At 39.5% G+C, this 15,740-nt stretch overlaps 1 protein-coding gene and 1 long non-coding RNA gene across 2 annotated transcripts in view; both read left to right on the top strand.

Annotated features, from left to right (window-relative positions):
* Window positions 1–15,740, top strand: part of CNKSR2 (connector enhancer of kinase suppressor of Ras 2) — a 173,217-nt gene that overhangs the window by 139,299 nt on the left and 18,178 nt on the right. The gene's annotated exons all lie outside the window — the stretch shown is intronic.
* Window positions 2,892–15,740, top strand: part of LOC108445255 — a 16,092-nt gene continuing 3,243 nt past the window's right edge. The window contains exons 1-2 of the long non-coding RNA XR_001860055.1: window positions 2,892–2,904; window positions 6,429–6,430. This is a non-coding gene — a long non-coding RNA (uncharacterized LOC108445255). The remainder of the gene's footprint in view (window positions 2,905–6,428; window positions 6,431–15,740) is intronic.

The raw sequence follows: 15,740 nt of genomic DNA, 5'->3' as shown, positions 1-15,740 counted from the left end.
CCAAGTCCTCTAGGGCTCTCTGTTTACCCCACTGAAGGATATGCTGTTTCTTCCCAGTTTGTTGGCCTGAAAAGATTCAGTATAAAAAAGCCTTTTTTTGTGCTTGCTGTTTCCACTTCCTCCATTCCAAATGTGCTTTCAATTCTGAAGTGATAGTCAAATTTCCTAAATGAGGATCTGTAGCTTTTTTGATACTACTTTATGGATGAAAAGGAAAACCCAACTTGTTGGGTTTTTTTAATTAACACATAATTTTCCATTGAAAAGAGGGTTTTCCTGTCCTAAAATGGAAACTCACATTCATTTTGATTTCAAACATGAAAAACAGGCATTTTTTAAATCGTTTATATAAACCTTCTCACTGAAACTCACTGAAAATTGTTTTAAAGACACTCTTAGATTTGACTACTGCAATTTAATTGGAATTTTTCCATGACAAAGCCCTTTCTCACTGGGATTTTTGCAGAACTGGGATAGTTCCTCTTTGAGATATGGTGGGGATTTGACCTGATCTGAAGGTTTCCAAATCCAAAGGAAACAGAAATCTACAATAAAAAATTTAGCTACGTGTCATGTACATGAGAATGTTCTTTTGAAATGTATAATTTTAAATTTTCAAAGCTAAAAAAAAAGATTAAATCCTTTCTATAATCAATGGTAATTAAATCAGAAGATGATGGCACAGTACCAGTAGGACTAGGAGAACAGAGGAGAACTAAAATCTTTTCAGAATGTATTCATTACATCTCCAGGTGGTACCATCTGTTGTGTGTGGCTCTCATGTTCTTTCAAGGCAGCCATTAAAACAAGGATGAACTTGAGTCAGTAGTGCATGGAAGGACATGCGAGGGATGTAGTTTTATTAAACTACAACTATGCTGAATGTCTGGAGGGTCACCATGTAAACATGCATTCCTGTTTAATTAATGTTCATCATGGGAAACAGGATGGGATATTAAGGACTTCAGTGCAAACAGTAGGCATCCTACCGATTTTTTGTTTAGCTGCACAGAAGACTCAGAAAAGCCACATTTGCTACAAAGCAGTTTAGTTTGATCTATTTTTTAAAAAAGAAGTCCTCAGAATTTTTGCATTTAAGATGAGTATTTTCATGGAGGCCTGTGCAATCAATGTTGTAGGACAATTTTTTGTGAGTTGTCCTAGCATGCTAGCCTGGCTTTCTGACTGACTTTCCTTGCAGACACTAGCTACTGCTGCGGAGGGTCACAGATTTTGTGGAGGTGAAGTGTCTAACCTGCCAGCGCTATGCAACTTCCTTGGATACCCCTAGACAGCTAAAATGGCACTAGATTATTATCTTTTGGCATCATAATGTCCTTACTGGTTTCCTAAACCTTTCCAGTGCAGGAGGGCAGTGTGTATAGGTTAAAATCTTGGTCTCTGCAAGGACCCTGGTGAAGATGTAACTGTGGTGTGCATGTCTCAGAACCAGGGAACTGGAAGTAATTTGGAAGATTATCCATTAGCCATCTAAATCTGGAGCTGCCATACCTTCCAAATCTTAAACACCCCAATGGTGGGCATTCTTCATTCCCTCCAGACAGTGCTTTTCCTCTTTGGTGTTTTGGGAAGGAATAATTTTTTTTTTTTTTTTTCTGCTAATGGATATTGAATTGTTCCCTCTGCAATTTAAGCCCAGCATTTCCATTTCCTTATGGCACAGAAAACAGACTGCTCCATTATAGTAGCCCTTCTTTTGAGCTGAAAGGTTGTTGTGAAGGTTGGTTTAGTTTTTCCTACAGACAGTGTTTGCTAGGCCTCTGATGCCTCTTGCTGAGCTTCCCTGGCTTTTCCAGGCTGACTCCCATCTCTTCTGCCATGGCAGTGTCCAAACTGGGTGCAGCACATCTGGTTGAAACCAGGAAGGTTGCTCTGCCCTGGCTGTTCTATGCTCTAACTGTGATAAGCATCTGTTTGGCAACCATACTGTACTTCATATTTCACTTTGGGCTGTACAGTATCCCAGATGCTTTTCTGCTTAATGGTTGTTTTTCTAATTGTAGTTGTTATGATTTTTTCTGGGCCTCTTATCTATCCACATTAAGTAGCTCATGTTAATAAAAGCCTCAGCTGAATTAAAATGTCAAATTAATTGGGCTAAAACCAGCCAACAAATAAATATGACATTTTGTAAAACTAACAGCCTAACTAGGTAAAAAAAAAAAAAAGCCTTGCAGACTAACCTGGTGTTTGCCAGGTTCTATGTCTGTTAGCACAGCATTTACCATATCATTATATAAAATTATAAAATTTGGCAAGGGATTTCATCCCTCCATATCATTCTAGCTTCTGAGACTGTCTTCCAGCAGTCTAGGAGATGTTTCCTCACACTTTGGTGCCAGTGGATTTTAATAATTTTATTCTTTTGCACTGTTCAGGCTATTGGTACCATCTGGGACTGTTTCTGGATGCAGAGCAGCCTCAGGGGAACCCCACAGTGCAGCCCTCCCTTTAACAGTGAGCCTCTGGTGTCTCCTCCATCTGGGCTTGGCTTTTGCTGTCAGAGGACACCTTGCATAGGGAAGGTGGCTAATACTGCTCACTTCTGAGAGCTGAACTTCTAGAAGGAAAAGATTGTTCCCTGTGTCCCAGACCTTCTGCATCTAAATAGCCAAGGAAGATGTTACCTGGAGATAGGTGGGGAGCAGAAGGCTCATTAATGCTCAGAGTTTATAGTAGCCATGTGTGTTTTATTTGTAAGATCTTCTGTTGTTTTTTAACATTAAGAATTTCCAGTTCTCTTGAAACAAATGAGATAATACAGTATTAACAAACAAAAAAAAGTGCCCTGTAATCAGGTAATTTTGCAGTTCTCATTCATTATTAATAAAATAGGTTTCTAGCTTTTTTTAAAAAAAGCATGGTTTAAAACCAAGAAGATAAGTATTTTTTGTCTCCTTTTGTGCCCCAAATTTGTGGATTTTGGAATCTGTTGACGATGGTCAGCAGTCCAGCATCTTTTTACTAGTGTGGTGCTATGAAATAGCATGATTTTATGAACAAAGCATGAAACAAGTTCTCTGTGGGATCTTACTGTATTTACATTAAGAAAATGGCTGCATTTTAAGTAGGATTTTTGCTTTCTGGCTCCACATTTTGAGTACTGCTGGCACAAAATAATACCAGCTATTTCTTCTCTTCTGAATTCCAGAGGGGTAAACTTCAGGCTTTTGGAATATAGACTATCACTGCTGATTTGTTTAAAAGTATTAGAGTTGTTATCACCATCAGAGAGTGGGGAGGGAGGCTGCCAAAAAACTTCAATTTAAACCACATTTCAGCCAGTTTTTGAAACGTTCATTCATTTTATCGTGAGATGATTTACAGGCCTCAAGGAGGAAGCAAAACTAAGGAAGCCTCACTTAGGAGATTTCTCCTGGATGTAAATTCAGGGATGGACAGAGATCAGGCAGTGGCAAGGACAGGAAGTTTACCCTCATCATTTTACCCAGCACCACTGATGAGAGTAAGTAAGAAAACCTAACTGGGGATCCTTGTGCTTTTAGTTCCAGCTTAAAGGAGCTCAGATTTTGAGTGAGTAGGGATGGCTTGGGGAGGCTCCAGGAACGGTTCCTGGCACAGCACCCAGAGGCTTGGCGATGCCAGAATCCCCTGTCAGTGGGGTTTCCTACATGTGCAGAGTGGTCTTCATGGAATACTTGAGAGATGGTGAATATGAGACATGGGGAATTAGAGAGTATCTTCCTGTAGTAAAAATAGCAAAATCTGGTTTAGAATTCACATAGAAATATTTCAATAGCTTCTACAGTTGGCATTGAAGTGAGATTTTTTTGCTGTAGCAATGTGCACACTTGAAATCCAATATAAAAATCATACTAAATCTAAAAAAGCTTGAAGCTGATTATTGCAAGAGTTCCTGTTTCTTTCCTCCCTGCAAGAATGTGTCCTGCCATTTATTTTAAACTTTTAATTAAAAAAAAAAGTTATTTTCAAGACATTTGCTTTTTTTTTTTTAATTAAGCTAAGTACATGTACATAATTTTACAGCAAAACATTTGTATTTTTATCTTTATTGTAATGGCTTTAAAGACAACGGGAGTTGCTTGCTTCTGTCTCTTTAGAAGACAGAAGAGAGTATTTTTATTTATTTATTTCTGACTATGTGAAGAGCCTGGGCAAAATTCCATTTAAATTTTACACTCCAAACTAAAACTATACAAGACTAAATTATTAATTTTTTTACATGTTCTACTTACCTTCTACAGTGTCACTGTATGATCTAGGTATTTAATGTCCTGTTTCTTAATGTATCCTCAAAAGTTTCATGTGATTCTTCCAAGGGCTATAAGTACTTATTAATCAACTAGACTAATTTAACCATAACATAAATTTTTTATACCGACACATTGAAAATTGAACATTGTTTATGAAATGGTGACACTGTGGAATAAAAATAAAATGTAAAAAAAAAGACCCAACAAACACAAATGCACTTTAGACATTGGTGCATTATGGATTAATAAATCAATAGTTTCCAAGTTCTCTGCTCACTTTATGTTTTAACCTTGAATTCTGCCAGCAGATAAGGACACCTTATAGTGGCTATCATGAATCTTACAGAATAAAAAGGTTATCCTTGTATCTATGCAAACTCTAAGGAAAATTCATTTTATGAAAGTCTTGCACAATCTGTAAAATATCTGTAAAATGTCTCCATAGTAAAAGGAGAGGGAAAAAAGATGTGTGTTAGCTTTCCTGGGAATACTTGTTTAAAGAATGGCTGAAATTTTTGGTACAATTACTTCTGAACGATTGGTAGAAGGTGGAAGGAAGTGTCAGTGTGTTCATAAAGTTAAAATATTATTGCCTTGAAGACTCACAGTTTGGAAATGACTTTTACAGTTAATACAACTCAGAACTGTGTCAGCTACCTTCTTCTTGGCCTGTCCCATCCCAAAAGACCTATTTCCTAAGCTTGTGTATGTTGTGGCTAAACAAGATTATGGGATTTATAGGAGAGTATAAAAGTCACTTGCAGTAAACATTAGACTCTTCAGTTTTGAAAATAGCACTTGGGTCTTTATGGATTTCATTATTCCTGAAATTTAGTGGAGGTCGAATATGGGAGGATGAGGGCATGGGTGGATGGCCCTGAGCAGCCAGCACCTGTGACACCTGTAGTTTCTACTTGGAGGAAGGCAGGTGTGGAGGGGTGAGATTTTATATTCTACATAGATTTGGCTTTGTTGCCAAGGCTGTCAGAAGACCGTGTACATTTCTGAGCGTCACTGTGCCTTGGAATGATGAGGAGTAGGAGGTTGCTGAGAGTAACCCAGTGAACAAAGAAAGCACACCCCCAAGGTGGTGGAGGCTTAATTTACCCCTTTTCTTGAAAAAGAAAAGAAACAGTTTGTGCAGTCTGATCTGTAGTACGTGGGAATTGGAAACATCAGGGTGGCTGGGAGGAGATTGCAAAACTGAGTGGGGTGAGATGGAAGCAAAAGGTAGAAGATTAGAAATAGGGCATAAATCTGTAATGGTGAGGATAAGCTATGGAACGAGTTTAATTGAGTTGTGATTGGTTTTTGAAATGAAAATCCCATCAGCCTCTAATTCTCTGTGCCACAAATGAGGATGATGCTGGTATAAATCTTTCCCCAGTTAGAAAAACTGTTTTAAAAGTATTTTGTTTCTACAGTGTCACATTTGTCTTACAGCATAACCTACTGTATGTTGCTTTAGCCTTTCTTTCAAATATTTATGCAGTTTAGCATTTTGCACAGGTGAGCCAAGTGGATGGATTTTATGCTGGGGCCATGTTTTGTGCATTGACCATGCCAGTGCACTGAAATATTGCTCAGCCCAAGTTGTCTTCCAAGGAGGAGAATCTGGCATAACCTTGTGATTAAGTTGAAAACCCTGTAACATCAATGTCCATAATTAGTTGGGGTGACAGTTATTTTTGGCAAATAAAACCTTTTCATAGTGGCCCCTTAGCTCTTGTCTTCTGAAGGTGCTAGCAGAGGCCATGCTGAGACTTTCTCTTTCGATGACTTACTCAGTTGTACTGTTTGGAAATAGAGTAGGATTTTAAAAGACAAATTCATGAGGCTGTTTCTTTATTTTGTCCTCGTATGTTTTGCATTTCTCTAGACTGGTAGTGCTCATCTTTAGCACTGTTATTAATGACCAAAAGTATATAGCCAGATCTTCATCTCTGGTCCTTCTGGATTTTACTAACACCTGTTCTCTCCTTCCAAGGCAAATACAATGGTTGTGGTAGTTCCAGGCTGAGCAGGCAAGATTGTTCTCTGCACATAGACTTGTTACTGTGGAGTTCCAGTTCTGAAATCCCCCCAAGGTTTCTGCACACACCTGCTAAGGGGTTGCTTTAAACACCTTCAGCTTAAGCTGACTGTGCTCTTGCTGTTTTATAGTTCACAAAGAAGTGTATCAATCATGGTCATCAACATTTTTTTCATCACCAGCTGTTGTGTTGATATGTAACCAGAACAGGTAAATTCTTGCTTGATCCTACCTTCTCATGTACTTTTTCATAGAAAACTTAAATTGAGAAAATTCTTACTTTTTCACAGAAGTGTTGAATAGATATATCATATAATATACACTGAACATTTTGGTTACTCTGTAACTCTTTGGAATAGCCAGTTGTGCTGATGGCAAGTCCTGGCATTATATGGGAAAATTAATGCACTTACTGACACTAGATACACAACTTCTTTAACAGGGGTGTCTACATTCTTCTGAAAAAAACCAAATCCTTGCAAAATTAAAAATTCACTGAGCCTGTTAGTTTTACTATTTAATCTTGCAATCTAACCTTTCCATTCTGCACAGAAGATGTGGGCTTAGCAAAAATTGTCCAAAACATTGATTTGTCTAGTTCTATATTAGATCTCAGACTCAGAGTTATTTGGGTTTTAAAAAGTCACCTGCAAGCACAAGTGATTGTACTAAAGAGAGGTGAGCCCCATATCCCAGCTAGCCCAGTTAGCCTGCCTTGAACCATGCCTAAAAACGTATTTCTAGGGAGAGTTAAAGGTGTCTTGCTTGTAACCCTTGATGGATCATTCTTCCACAAAATAGTTTTATTGATTTTGAACTCAGGTGTACTTTGAGCTCTGTCATGTGGCAATAAGGAGTTACACATTTTAACTCCAGGCTAGAAAGACAAGCGTCCCTTCTGGTTAGTTTTAAACCTAGCACACAAACTCTCAGATGTTTCTGTTACTTGAAGAGGCAATTATCAACCTTTTCTCTGCATGTAGGTCCTCATAATTATACAGGTTTCTGTTCCATCCCCCTTGTTTATAGGGAAGAAGTCTTGATTAGCCCTAGACCATGCATTCCTTGCAGGAAAATCCTTTTGCATCACAATAAACCTATCAGCCCTCCTCTGCCTTTTTCAGTACTGCTTTTTGAGGTGAGATGTCACAACCGAGTCTCATTTTATTGTGTTTCTGCTTTATCTACGCTACTTCCTGTGTTTATTCAAATGTAGAAGCCAAACCTCCCTAGTTCTCTGTTTTTGTAGAAGCTGATTTGACATTTTTCGTAAGTGCAATCCAAGAAGAGAACTAAAGGGAACTGTTTGGTATGAGATGTTTCTGTGATAGGGAAAAAAGAAAAAGGTTTGGTTTGATGCATGAAAAGAGAAGTGTAATGCTTATTCATGTACAAGACTGCAGAGGAGAGGAAAGTAAAAAAGACAATGTAACTTCTGAAGGAAATAGAAGAGGACAACAGCTAACTAAGCAGCTTGAGAAATCCATAGGAGGGAGGTTGCTGTTATGGGATGAGAACAGAGCTCAGCTACATTATAGTGTTTTTCAGGCTGTAGAGATGCTAATATTTTTCTTTGTTTAGTGGTGATATTTTGGTGAAAAGCACTTAAACAAACCAAAGCAGGAGTGAGTAGCAATTTGCTGGGAAGATATCCCCTGTGTAACAGCTCTGGGTCATGCTACAGCTTGCCCAGGGGAGCCTTGCCCATGCATGTGACTGGTCTGGAGGCCAGAAACCCCTCATTACAAGCATCCTTTGGCTTACCATCCCCTGAGGGAAGGGCACTCTTACCCAGCATTTTCAAAGGGTGGCTGTTTTTACAGGTAACCCCTTCCCCCAGCATCTCAGGGTGTTTTGGTCCATTTGGATTCCTTTGCAGACAACAGTCACCAGTTGTGGTGACAGTAAGGGATTTTGTCTTCAAGCCTCCTGATGCCCTTTCTGTCGCTGTTGGCAGGACCAAGGGCTGAGTGCTCAGCAGCTCTGAGGACCAGCACTACTGGAGGCTTACAGGGGAGCGGGCTGAGCCCTCCACGTCATTACCCAGATTGAGAGGTTTCTTGTAAAACTAATTATGTCTGAAATGTGTCTCCACCTCCCAGCAGATAGCTACAGCAAATCCAGGGTCAGGTGTCAGTGGTGGAGCTGCAATGGGTGCTCCCTCCCACACAGTGCCTGCCTTTCTCCAACTCCTTTTCCTTGCCCCTGCCTGCTCAGCCATCATCTCATACTAGCAGATCCCTTGCTGCCCAACTGCTCCCAGAGCTGGAGCAGTCCTTCGGGGAAGAGCTGTCCTCATTTTAATAAGGCTTCTCTTTTCCTGGATATTGTTACCTTTGAGTAAACTAAAGATATTTTTCCCTGGTTGTGATCTAAAGACCTGGTTGAGATAGCAGGAGCAAGTAGTTGTGCATGTTCTAAGATGATGGCACTCTCATTTCCAGTTGAAAGCCTCAGAGGTCCTGTTCTCATTCTCCTGAAAAAGAACACCACTTTTAACAACTCAAAAGGCTTTGAGAAGTGCCCATCTCCAACGCAGCTCTGGTGGTTTGTGCCAGTAGAGGAGCTTGAGCTACTGTGGGAACAGGGAAATAGGTACCTGGTGGGCCCTGTGCACTGGTCCCTCACTCCAGAGGACAGCAGGTCTCTCCCTGGCTCTGCCCTTCCACACTGGGAAGGGGTCAGATGTAGGAGAAGAGAACCAGGGCCTGAATCACATATTGGTGCTGTAATATGTTCAGTGCAGGATTATTTTTTTCTGTGAAACAATGCCATCATACGGAAGTATGGCAGCTACGCCGCACCAAACTGTGTGTGACAGGGCAGTTTGTGTGTTTTGGAGATGCCTGGGGATGATTTAGCAAGGAAGAGGCTAATGAGAAGCAATTTTCACACTGATGTCTTTGTACTTTTGTGCTAAGGTCATTGAGGGTAAAAACCTTCTGAACTGGTGGAGGAATTAGTGGAAGAGTAGGAGTTGATGGAAGTGTAAATGTGACTACTTACTGGTTATCACCACTTCACCAAGAACTCAGGGTCTTTCCTTAAAAACCACTGGGTGCAGTGTGTCCTCTCACCAAGAGGGCCTTTGGTGGGTCAGAAAAGGCTGGGAAGGAGGGCTAAGGACTCCTGCATGGCTGGGCATCTTGGGCCGTGAAACCCTGGCATGGCATTCTTCAGCTTTGTCTGGGTTCCTAGCCAGTCTGACAAATTTTTTTGCTATCCATGCATGAATGGCAGCCTTATGGTTTTCTGAAGGAGTGTATAGCCAGGAGCTTGAACACATAAGGTGATACGACAAAATACTCCCTTGATTAGTTTGCTGTTTTTTCCCCTCCTAAAGTGCATATAGAAGTACTGTCTTAGCAGGCTTGAAGAGATACTATCCATGCTAGATCTCATTCAGTCCAGCATGTTCAGGGATTTGAAATAATTTAAAATTTGCTGTTTGTTGCTATCTTTAAAGTTTAAAAACAGTCAAGAGCTTCTGATGTTTTCAGCATTTGACTCCTGTAACAGGAATCTTTAGTCTAATGAAATCCCTGTGCAACCCTGGATTTCTCTTATTACACTAGTGATGGCATTGTTTGGAATATGATCGGCTTAAGATATATATTTTTATGGAAAAATTGGATCCCCTCTGAAAACAGCTCTTGCATGTTAAAAATATGCAAGCAATTCTTAACAAACAACAGAGGAATGTTTTGCTTGTCAGAAGAGTACCTTACATAAAACCTTTCAATGCAAGCTTTTTATATAGAGATAATTATTCTCATAAAAAATAAGTTAAATTTACCAGATGAAAGTATCCAACAGGTGTGAAACATTGAATCAATAATTCTTCATTTTATACTCCCAAATAGGTAAGGAATTCACTCCAGGAAGACAAGGAGCTCATTTCTTTGTTGCTCTGATGGGCTTTCAGGATGCTATAGATACCCGAGAAAGCAGCTGAATCATTGGTTTAGAACAGGAAAGGTGATTCCTGTCATATTTTTATGGGAATCAAACTAATTAAAAGCAAGGCTTCTAAAAGCAGGGTTTTTATACGCTAATTTTGTGCAGTATATTTCAGGTTGTTGATGTGAGGTCTGATAGCATTTTTGTTGCTAAATATGGTCCTCCTCGACCCTGAAAGAGACCTGATTGAATCAAAAATAGAGTTGGAGCAGATCAACAATACTTGTCTGGGAACAGTCAAGGCAAGTGGATTGACAGGTCAGCGTGCTAGAACGAGGAGAAGAGAAGGGAATACCTTTGTTAAACACAGCACAACCAACCAGGAGTGGTGTCAACATTTCACTTGTTGGCCTTGCCAGAAGAGTAATAGTAGAGTCCATGTTTTGTGTGTGGGCCCCTCCAGTGAGCTCCAAATTAAATTAGAATATCTCAACACAATCAATATTAATATAATAATAACAATAATAATAATAATCTGCCTCCCCAATTTTCCCCAGCTGGGCAGGTTTTGACACCATTCCTGTTGGAGGTTTTAGCAAAAGCTGATGAAAAGTCTCAGCCAAATGGGGCACAAAGAAGGTAACAGTTTTTTCTCAGCATTCATTTTACCTTAACCACACGGTATGATGATATTAATATGCAGTGCTCAGATGATCTGTGGCTCTTTTATTGACCCAGTCAGAGAAGGGATCCCAGGCCAGGATGGCAGGTTGCTTTAGCTGTCAGCATTTGTGGCAGGGGCAGCATCTCCATCCACTGCCCTTGGATGTAGCCTGGCAGTGGGAACATGGATGGGTGTTATTTAGCCACACCAGGGATTTTGTCGGTGTAGTGGTATTTTTGTTGTCAGTATGAAAAGCACCACCAGAAAAAGCAATTGTGTTACTTGATGATCGGCTGCTAAAGCCTTTACTAACCAAAGGGGCTTCTACTGGTTGAAGTTAAAAATTTGTTTGTGTACATTTAACTTTTTCATGCTATAATTAATTCCATACGTTTCTGTCTGCTTTTAAAGCTGTAAAGTAAGTTAATGTAAAAAAATTCCCAGAAATACAGCTTTAAAAAGTAGTTGAAAAAGTAATACAGAGAATAGTTTGTTACAATAATAAGACCAATTCTCCTTAAATACTCATTATTAAAAGATGTGTTGATAACAATGCAAAAAATTAGTACATTGCTTTTTTTTCAGGGTTGATGTCCAAAGCATTAGTTGGGAAACACAGCTCCCACTTTTGTGTTGTACATTAACTCTTTCATGGGGTGACAGACTGGAACTACAATTCCTGCTTTATGGTCAGGAAACAAAGACATGGCTTTTCAAGCCGTTCTCAGAATAAACCATGCAGGAGGTTTGGTAGATTACATTGAGCTTTATATGCCATTACAGTCATAGCCTGGCTGGTTTTAGCTTACAATAGTACTAACAATTGTATTGAAAGGAATCTCACCATTAGATGCATGCCTCACGTGCTTGTCTTTTGGATGTAACATAGACTTCTCCTGGGTGAGGCTTGTCACGTAGGCTTATGTAACTTAAGTCTCCGTGTAATCCAGCAATTAGAGTGCCAATATCCAGGAATTTTGATATCATTATCAGAATTCAAAAACTGCCCAGTGGGATGGTAAAGTTGTGATTACATCCTGTGCCTTTTGAATGTGTATAGAACTATGAGAAGTTCAGCCAGCTCTCTTTTTTCTTTTTCCTGAGCATGGTTATTCAACTGTGTCTCACTGTTTATGTCCCAAATTAGAGGGCAACCTTTGTCTGGAAGCAGCTCTTTGTATTACTTTGCAGTGGTTACAAAATCAACTACCCTGGAAAAATAACCTTATTTTCTGACACAACTGTTCCATCTTGGAGCTGTGAACTGTCACTCCAGTAAGACCCTGGTAAAGAGCTGAAGGAGAGAGTTTTGCAGGTATTAGGTATCTTAACAGCATAAGAATAACCATGAGATATATCTAATATGGAGGGATAAAATAGGGGCAGAATTAGGAATAATATAATATAATGCACTGTAATAATACAGTAAGAGTTAGTAATTTAGCAATTTAATGTGCTAGATTTTAGTTTATTTAGTTCTTTAGTACTGGGTAGATAGAGGGTTATTTAGCAATAGCTATAGTACATGAAGTGCATAGGAGAGATGGGTTACATTTGCAATTTAGAAAGCCTGTGGTAAGTGGGAGGAAAAATGCCTGCTGATCAGAGCCCTGTAATTTCCACTGCCTTGTTCTCATGGGACTGAGTGCAGCCCTTGCAGAGGAGCAGGCACTGGAGGTTGGACGTGGGCTGTCACCACCATCTGTCCTGCTGTCCCTGTTCCGCACCATGGTGCTTTCCCGTAGAACATTTGTGCTCTTGGTGTTCCTCAGTGAGGACATGGAGGACACTAAAGCATTTATGGTGATGTTGGAAAAGCTGAAACTTGCAGATAGCATACTCCTGTATTATCATTGTTTGATTTAGTGCCCTTTTCTGCAGTCTCCAGAGGAGTATTGAGTGTCTCCTGCTGTTGCTTCCATACCTAACTGGCTTCCTACAGGATAATGTGCAGAGGCCATGGCTCTCTACCAGCTCCTTTTCATTTCTGCATCTGTCTGAGACCTGGAGATGGTGGGAACTTCCCACCATTGAGCAATAGACAGTTGGCAGATCAGCCAGCAGTCCTCCCCAGGACTCTGTGTCAAAGCCATTTCCCTAGTAAGGAGGACCACGTATCTGCCAATGGACTTCTAAGAGAAGCAGCCAGGTAGCAGTTTGTGGCACATGGGGAAGGTTTTCTCTTCCCCGTTGTTCTTCACATTCATTCTTGTTCAGAGCCTGATCACTCATGCAAAGTATTTACCTTTAGGGGAATATGCATAACTAGATATGCTTCATTATTGGACTAGATAGTAGGTAAGGACTTCCAGTCAAAGTTCTTCTCTCTTGAGTATGCAGACAGATGTAGAAATATGTACACAAAATAGGATACAAACTAAGGAAAGGGTAGATCTTCAAAAGGCAGGTACAGGTTTACTGATTGTCACTATGGAAGGGAAGTCTGAAATTTCTATTTCTAAAGTTTCAGTATGTATTTAAAAAGTAAGTTTATTAACCTGCTGTTATTCAACCTAACCCTTTTTTGAAAAGAACATTTATCATAAACATACCATTTAATAACCAGGTATCTTGTGGGCTGTTTAGGCAAAATATATAATGTGAAGATTCATAAGAAAGTGGGGTTTTTTACTCTTAAGTGGCAGTGGTAAAATCTTGTGCTTTTTATTTAAAAAAACACATCAAAGGGAAAACCCTAACTTTCTACCTTCTCATTAGTGACTGCTGCTGTGCCTTAAAAATTTATTTATAAATCAGTCTCAAAGAGAAAGACTTGTATCACCTTCTGTGCTCCTTTCCTTAAATAGGACTTCTTGTGTGAGAGCCGTTTTGAGACCTTATTGATTGTGACTCTCAAACATTTCTCCAGAGAACTTTCTCTTCCCCTTTGCTTACATTTTTATTGGCTTTTGACACTTGGCCTGGAAAGGTGTGCAGAGCATCCTTTTGCTCCTGCTTGGTGGGTTGGTCCCAGCCTAGGTGCATTCTGTCTCCACCACTTTAGGTGGGTAAAGTACCTCCTACTGCTGCAGGTTTGCTCAGACGTAAGATTCCTCACATCCCACATGACCACATCAACTGAAGGAATAGGCAGGGATTTGCAGCAGGCAGTTTGTGTCTGTAACCACTCTGGGGAAGTCATTTGCCATAAAATTCTTTTCATAATGCAAACATAATTTGGTTGATAAATGCAGTAAGTTCACTTCACTGTATTCACAGGGTCACATTCATTTTTGTATGTGAATGGCAGTTGGTTTACTTTTCAAAATGTTTGCAAGTCTCATGAGTTTCATAAGTTGTAGTGTCGATAAGTATCCATCCGAAAGCACGTTATTCGTTCTTTGTTATTTGTATTTGTTCTCCTTTAAAACAAATCTTAAAACCCTTACCTAGAAAGAAAACCATATGCTGGAGATTTTTTACATAAATAATTTTGCTAATGTTATTGATACAGAAAGGAAAATGTGGGGTTTGTAAGGATAAGGAAAAATAATTTTACAACTAAAAAGCAGATTTTCTAAATGCTTAGTTACTATCAGTAAGTGATATTGAAAATCTATTTAGAAAAGCCCCCCTAATGCCTGATAATTATATTCACATTAAGATAAATAGGACAGTATATGCTACAACTTACCACAAGAGGTTAATGAAAGGATGTTCATGCACAGTGACTAATCCAAACTGGGACAGTGAAAAATGACCAGTGTTTGATAATTTATATAATCAAACCTTAGCAATATTACTGAACAGTCTTTACGAAAGTGTGTCTTACTTGCAGGGTTTTTTCAGAAATAGTCTTCTAGTGCAAAATTTAGTTGAATTTTATGTACATAACACAAGTCCTGTCCCACCATGTGTTGAGGGTAGCACAGTTCTTCCACAGACACAGAGGACGTGTCCCAGCCGGACTCAGCTGGGTGTGAGGAAGAGCTGGGTATAGACACCTGCTAGACAATGCCCTTACCTTAACTCCAGTAACCCTCCTTTATTTCACAGCCACCTTGTTTCACAAAAAGGGAAGTTTCTTTTGCCAAAGCCTGACCTTTGAAACCAAACTTTCTGAATTCTTAGTGATTAAGCTGTATGAACAAAAGCCATAAGATGACAGGATCTCCTGAAGCTGCAGGAGTGATACCTATGAGGCAGCAGTATCCTCTTTCACTTAGTGTTTTTTTCCAAATAAACCCAAGACTCTTATTTTCAATGCTACCACTGTTTGTAGTATAAAACAGGATAAAATGTGAAAAACATCCCCTTATGTACTGTACAAAGTCTCCCTTTCCTCAACCCCATGAGTCCTGAAATGTGCTAGTTTGGCCTTTTGTTTGTCAGGGGTTTGGGGTTTGGTTTGGGGGGTTGGGTTTGGGTTTTTTTCATTTTGGTTGTGGGATCAAATGGTTTTTCTTTTAAACAATAGGTTATGTAAAATATTCTCTTGACTGCTATACTTAGAATTTAGTTATATATATAAACTGTTTTCCTCACACTTCTTCTTCCTCCTTGCCTTGTTGATGCACAGAGTCCCAGGAAATCTCAGCAATAGAGAAGAGGCTGAACTGGGTTTGAGTTCTGTATAGCATTGCTCACCCTCTGGCTCTCTGAAACTCATTTTCCAATTGCTGCCATGTGTGGAGTAAATGGCACCAATGTTTCCAATCTGGGATTCTTTCTACCTTGTGTTTTCTGTCACTGGGACAACATTTCTTTTCTGCTTCCCAGACCATTTGTGATATGCTCAAGAATAAAAATGGCAATACTTGATATTTTCCTTCCTTTCCATCCTGTCTTTTGGAAAAAAAAATCTCTTTAACAGGAGTTAAACAAATCTCACCAGTTAAATTGGAATGAGTTTGTTGTACACCTTTACATTATGCACAGTTGAACTCTT

Source organism: Corvus brachyrhynchos, unplaced genomic scaffold (assembly GCF_000691975.1).
Source record: "Corvus brachyrhynchos isolate BGI_N302 unplaced genomic scaffold, ASM69197v1 scaffold11, whole genome shotgun sequence".
Lineage (NCBI taxonomy): Eukaryota > Metazoa > Chordata > Aves > Passeriformes > Corvidae > Corvus > Corvus brachyrhynchos.
This window is presented reverse-complemented; position numbering and strand designations above follow the sequence as displayed.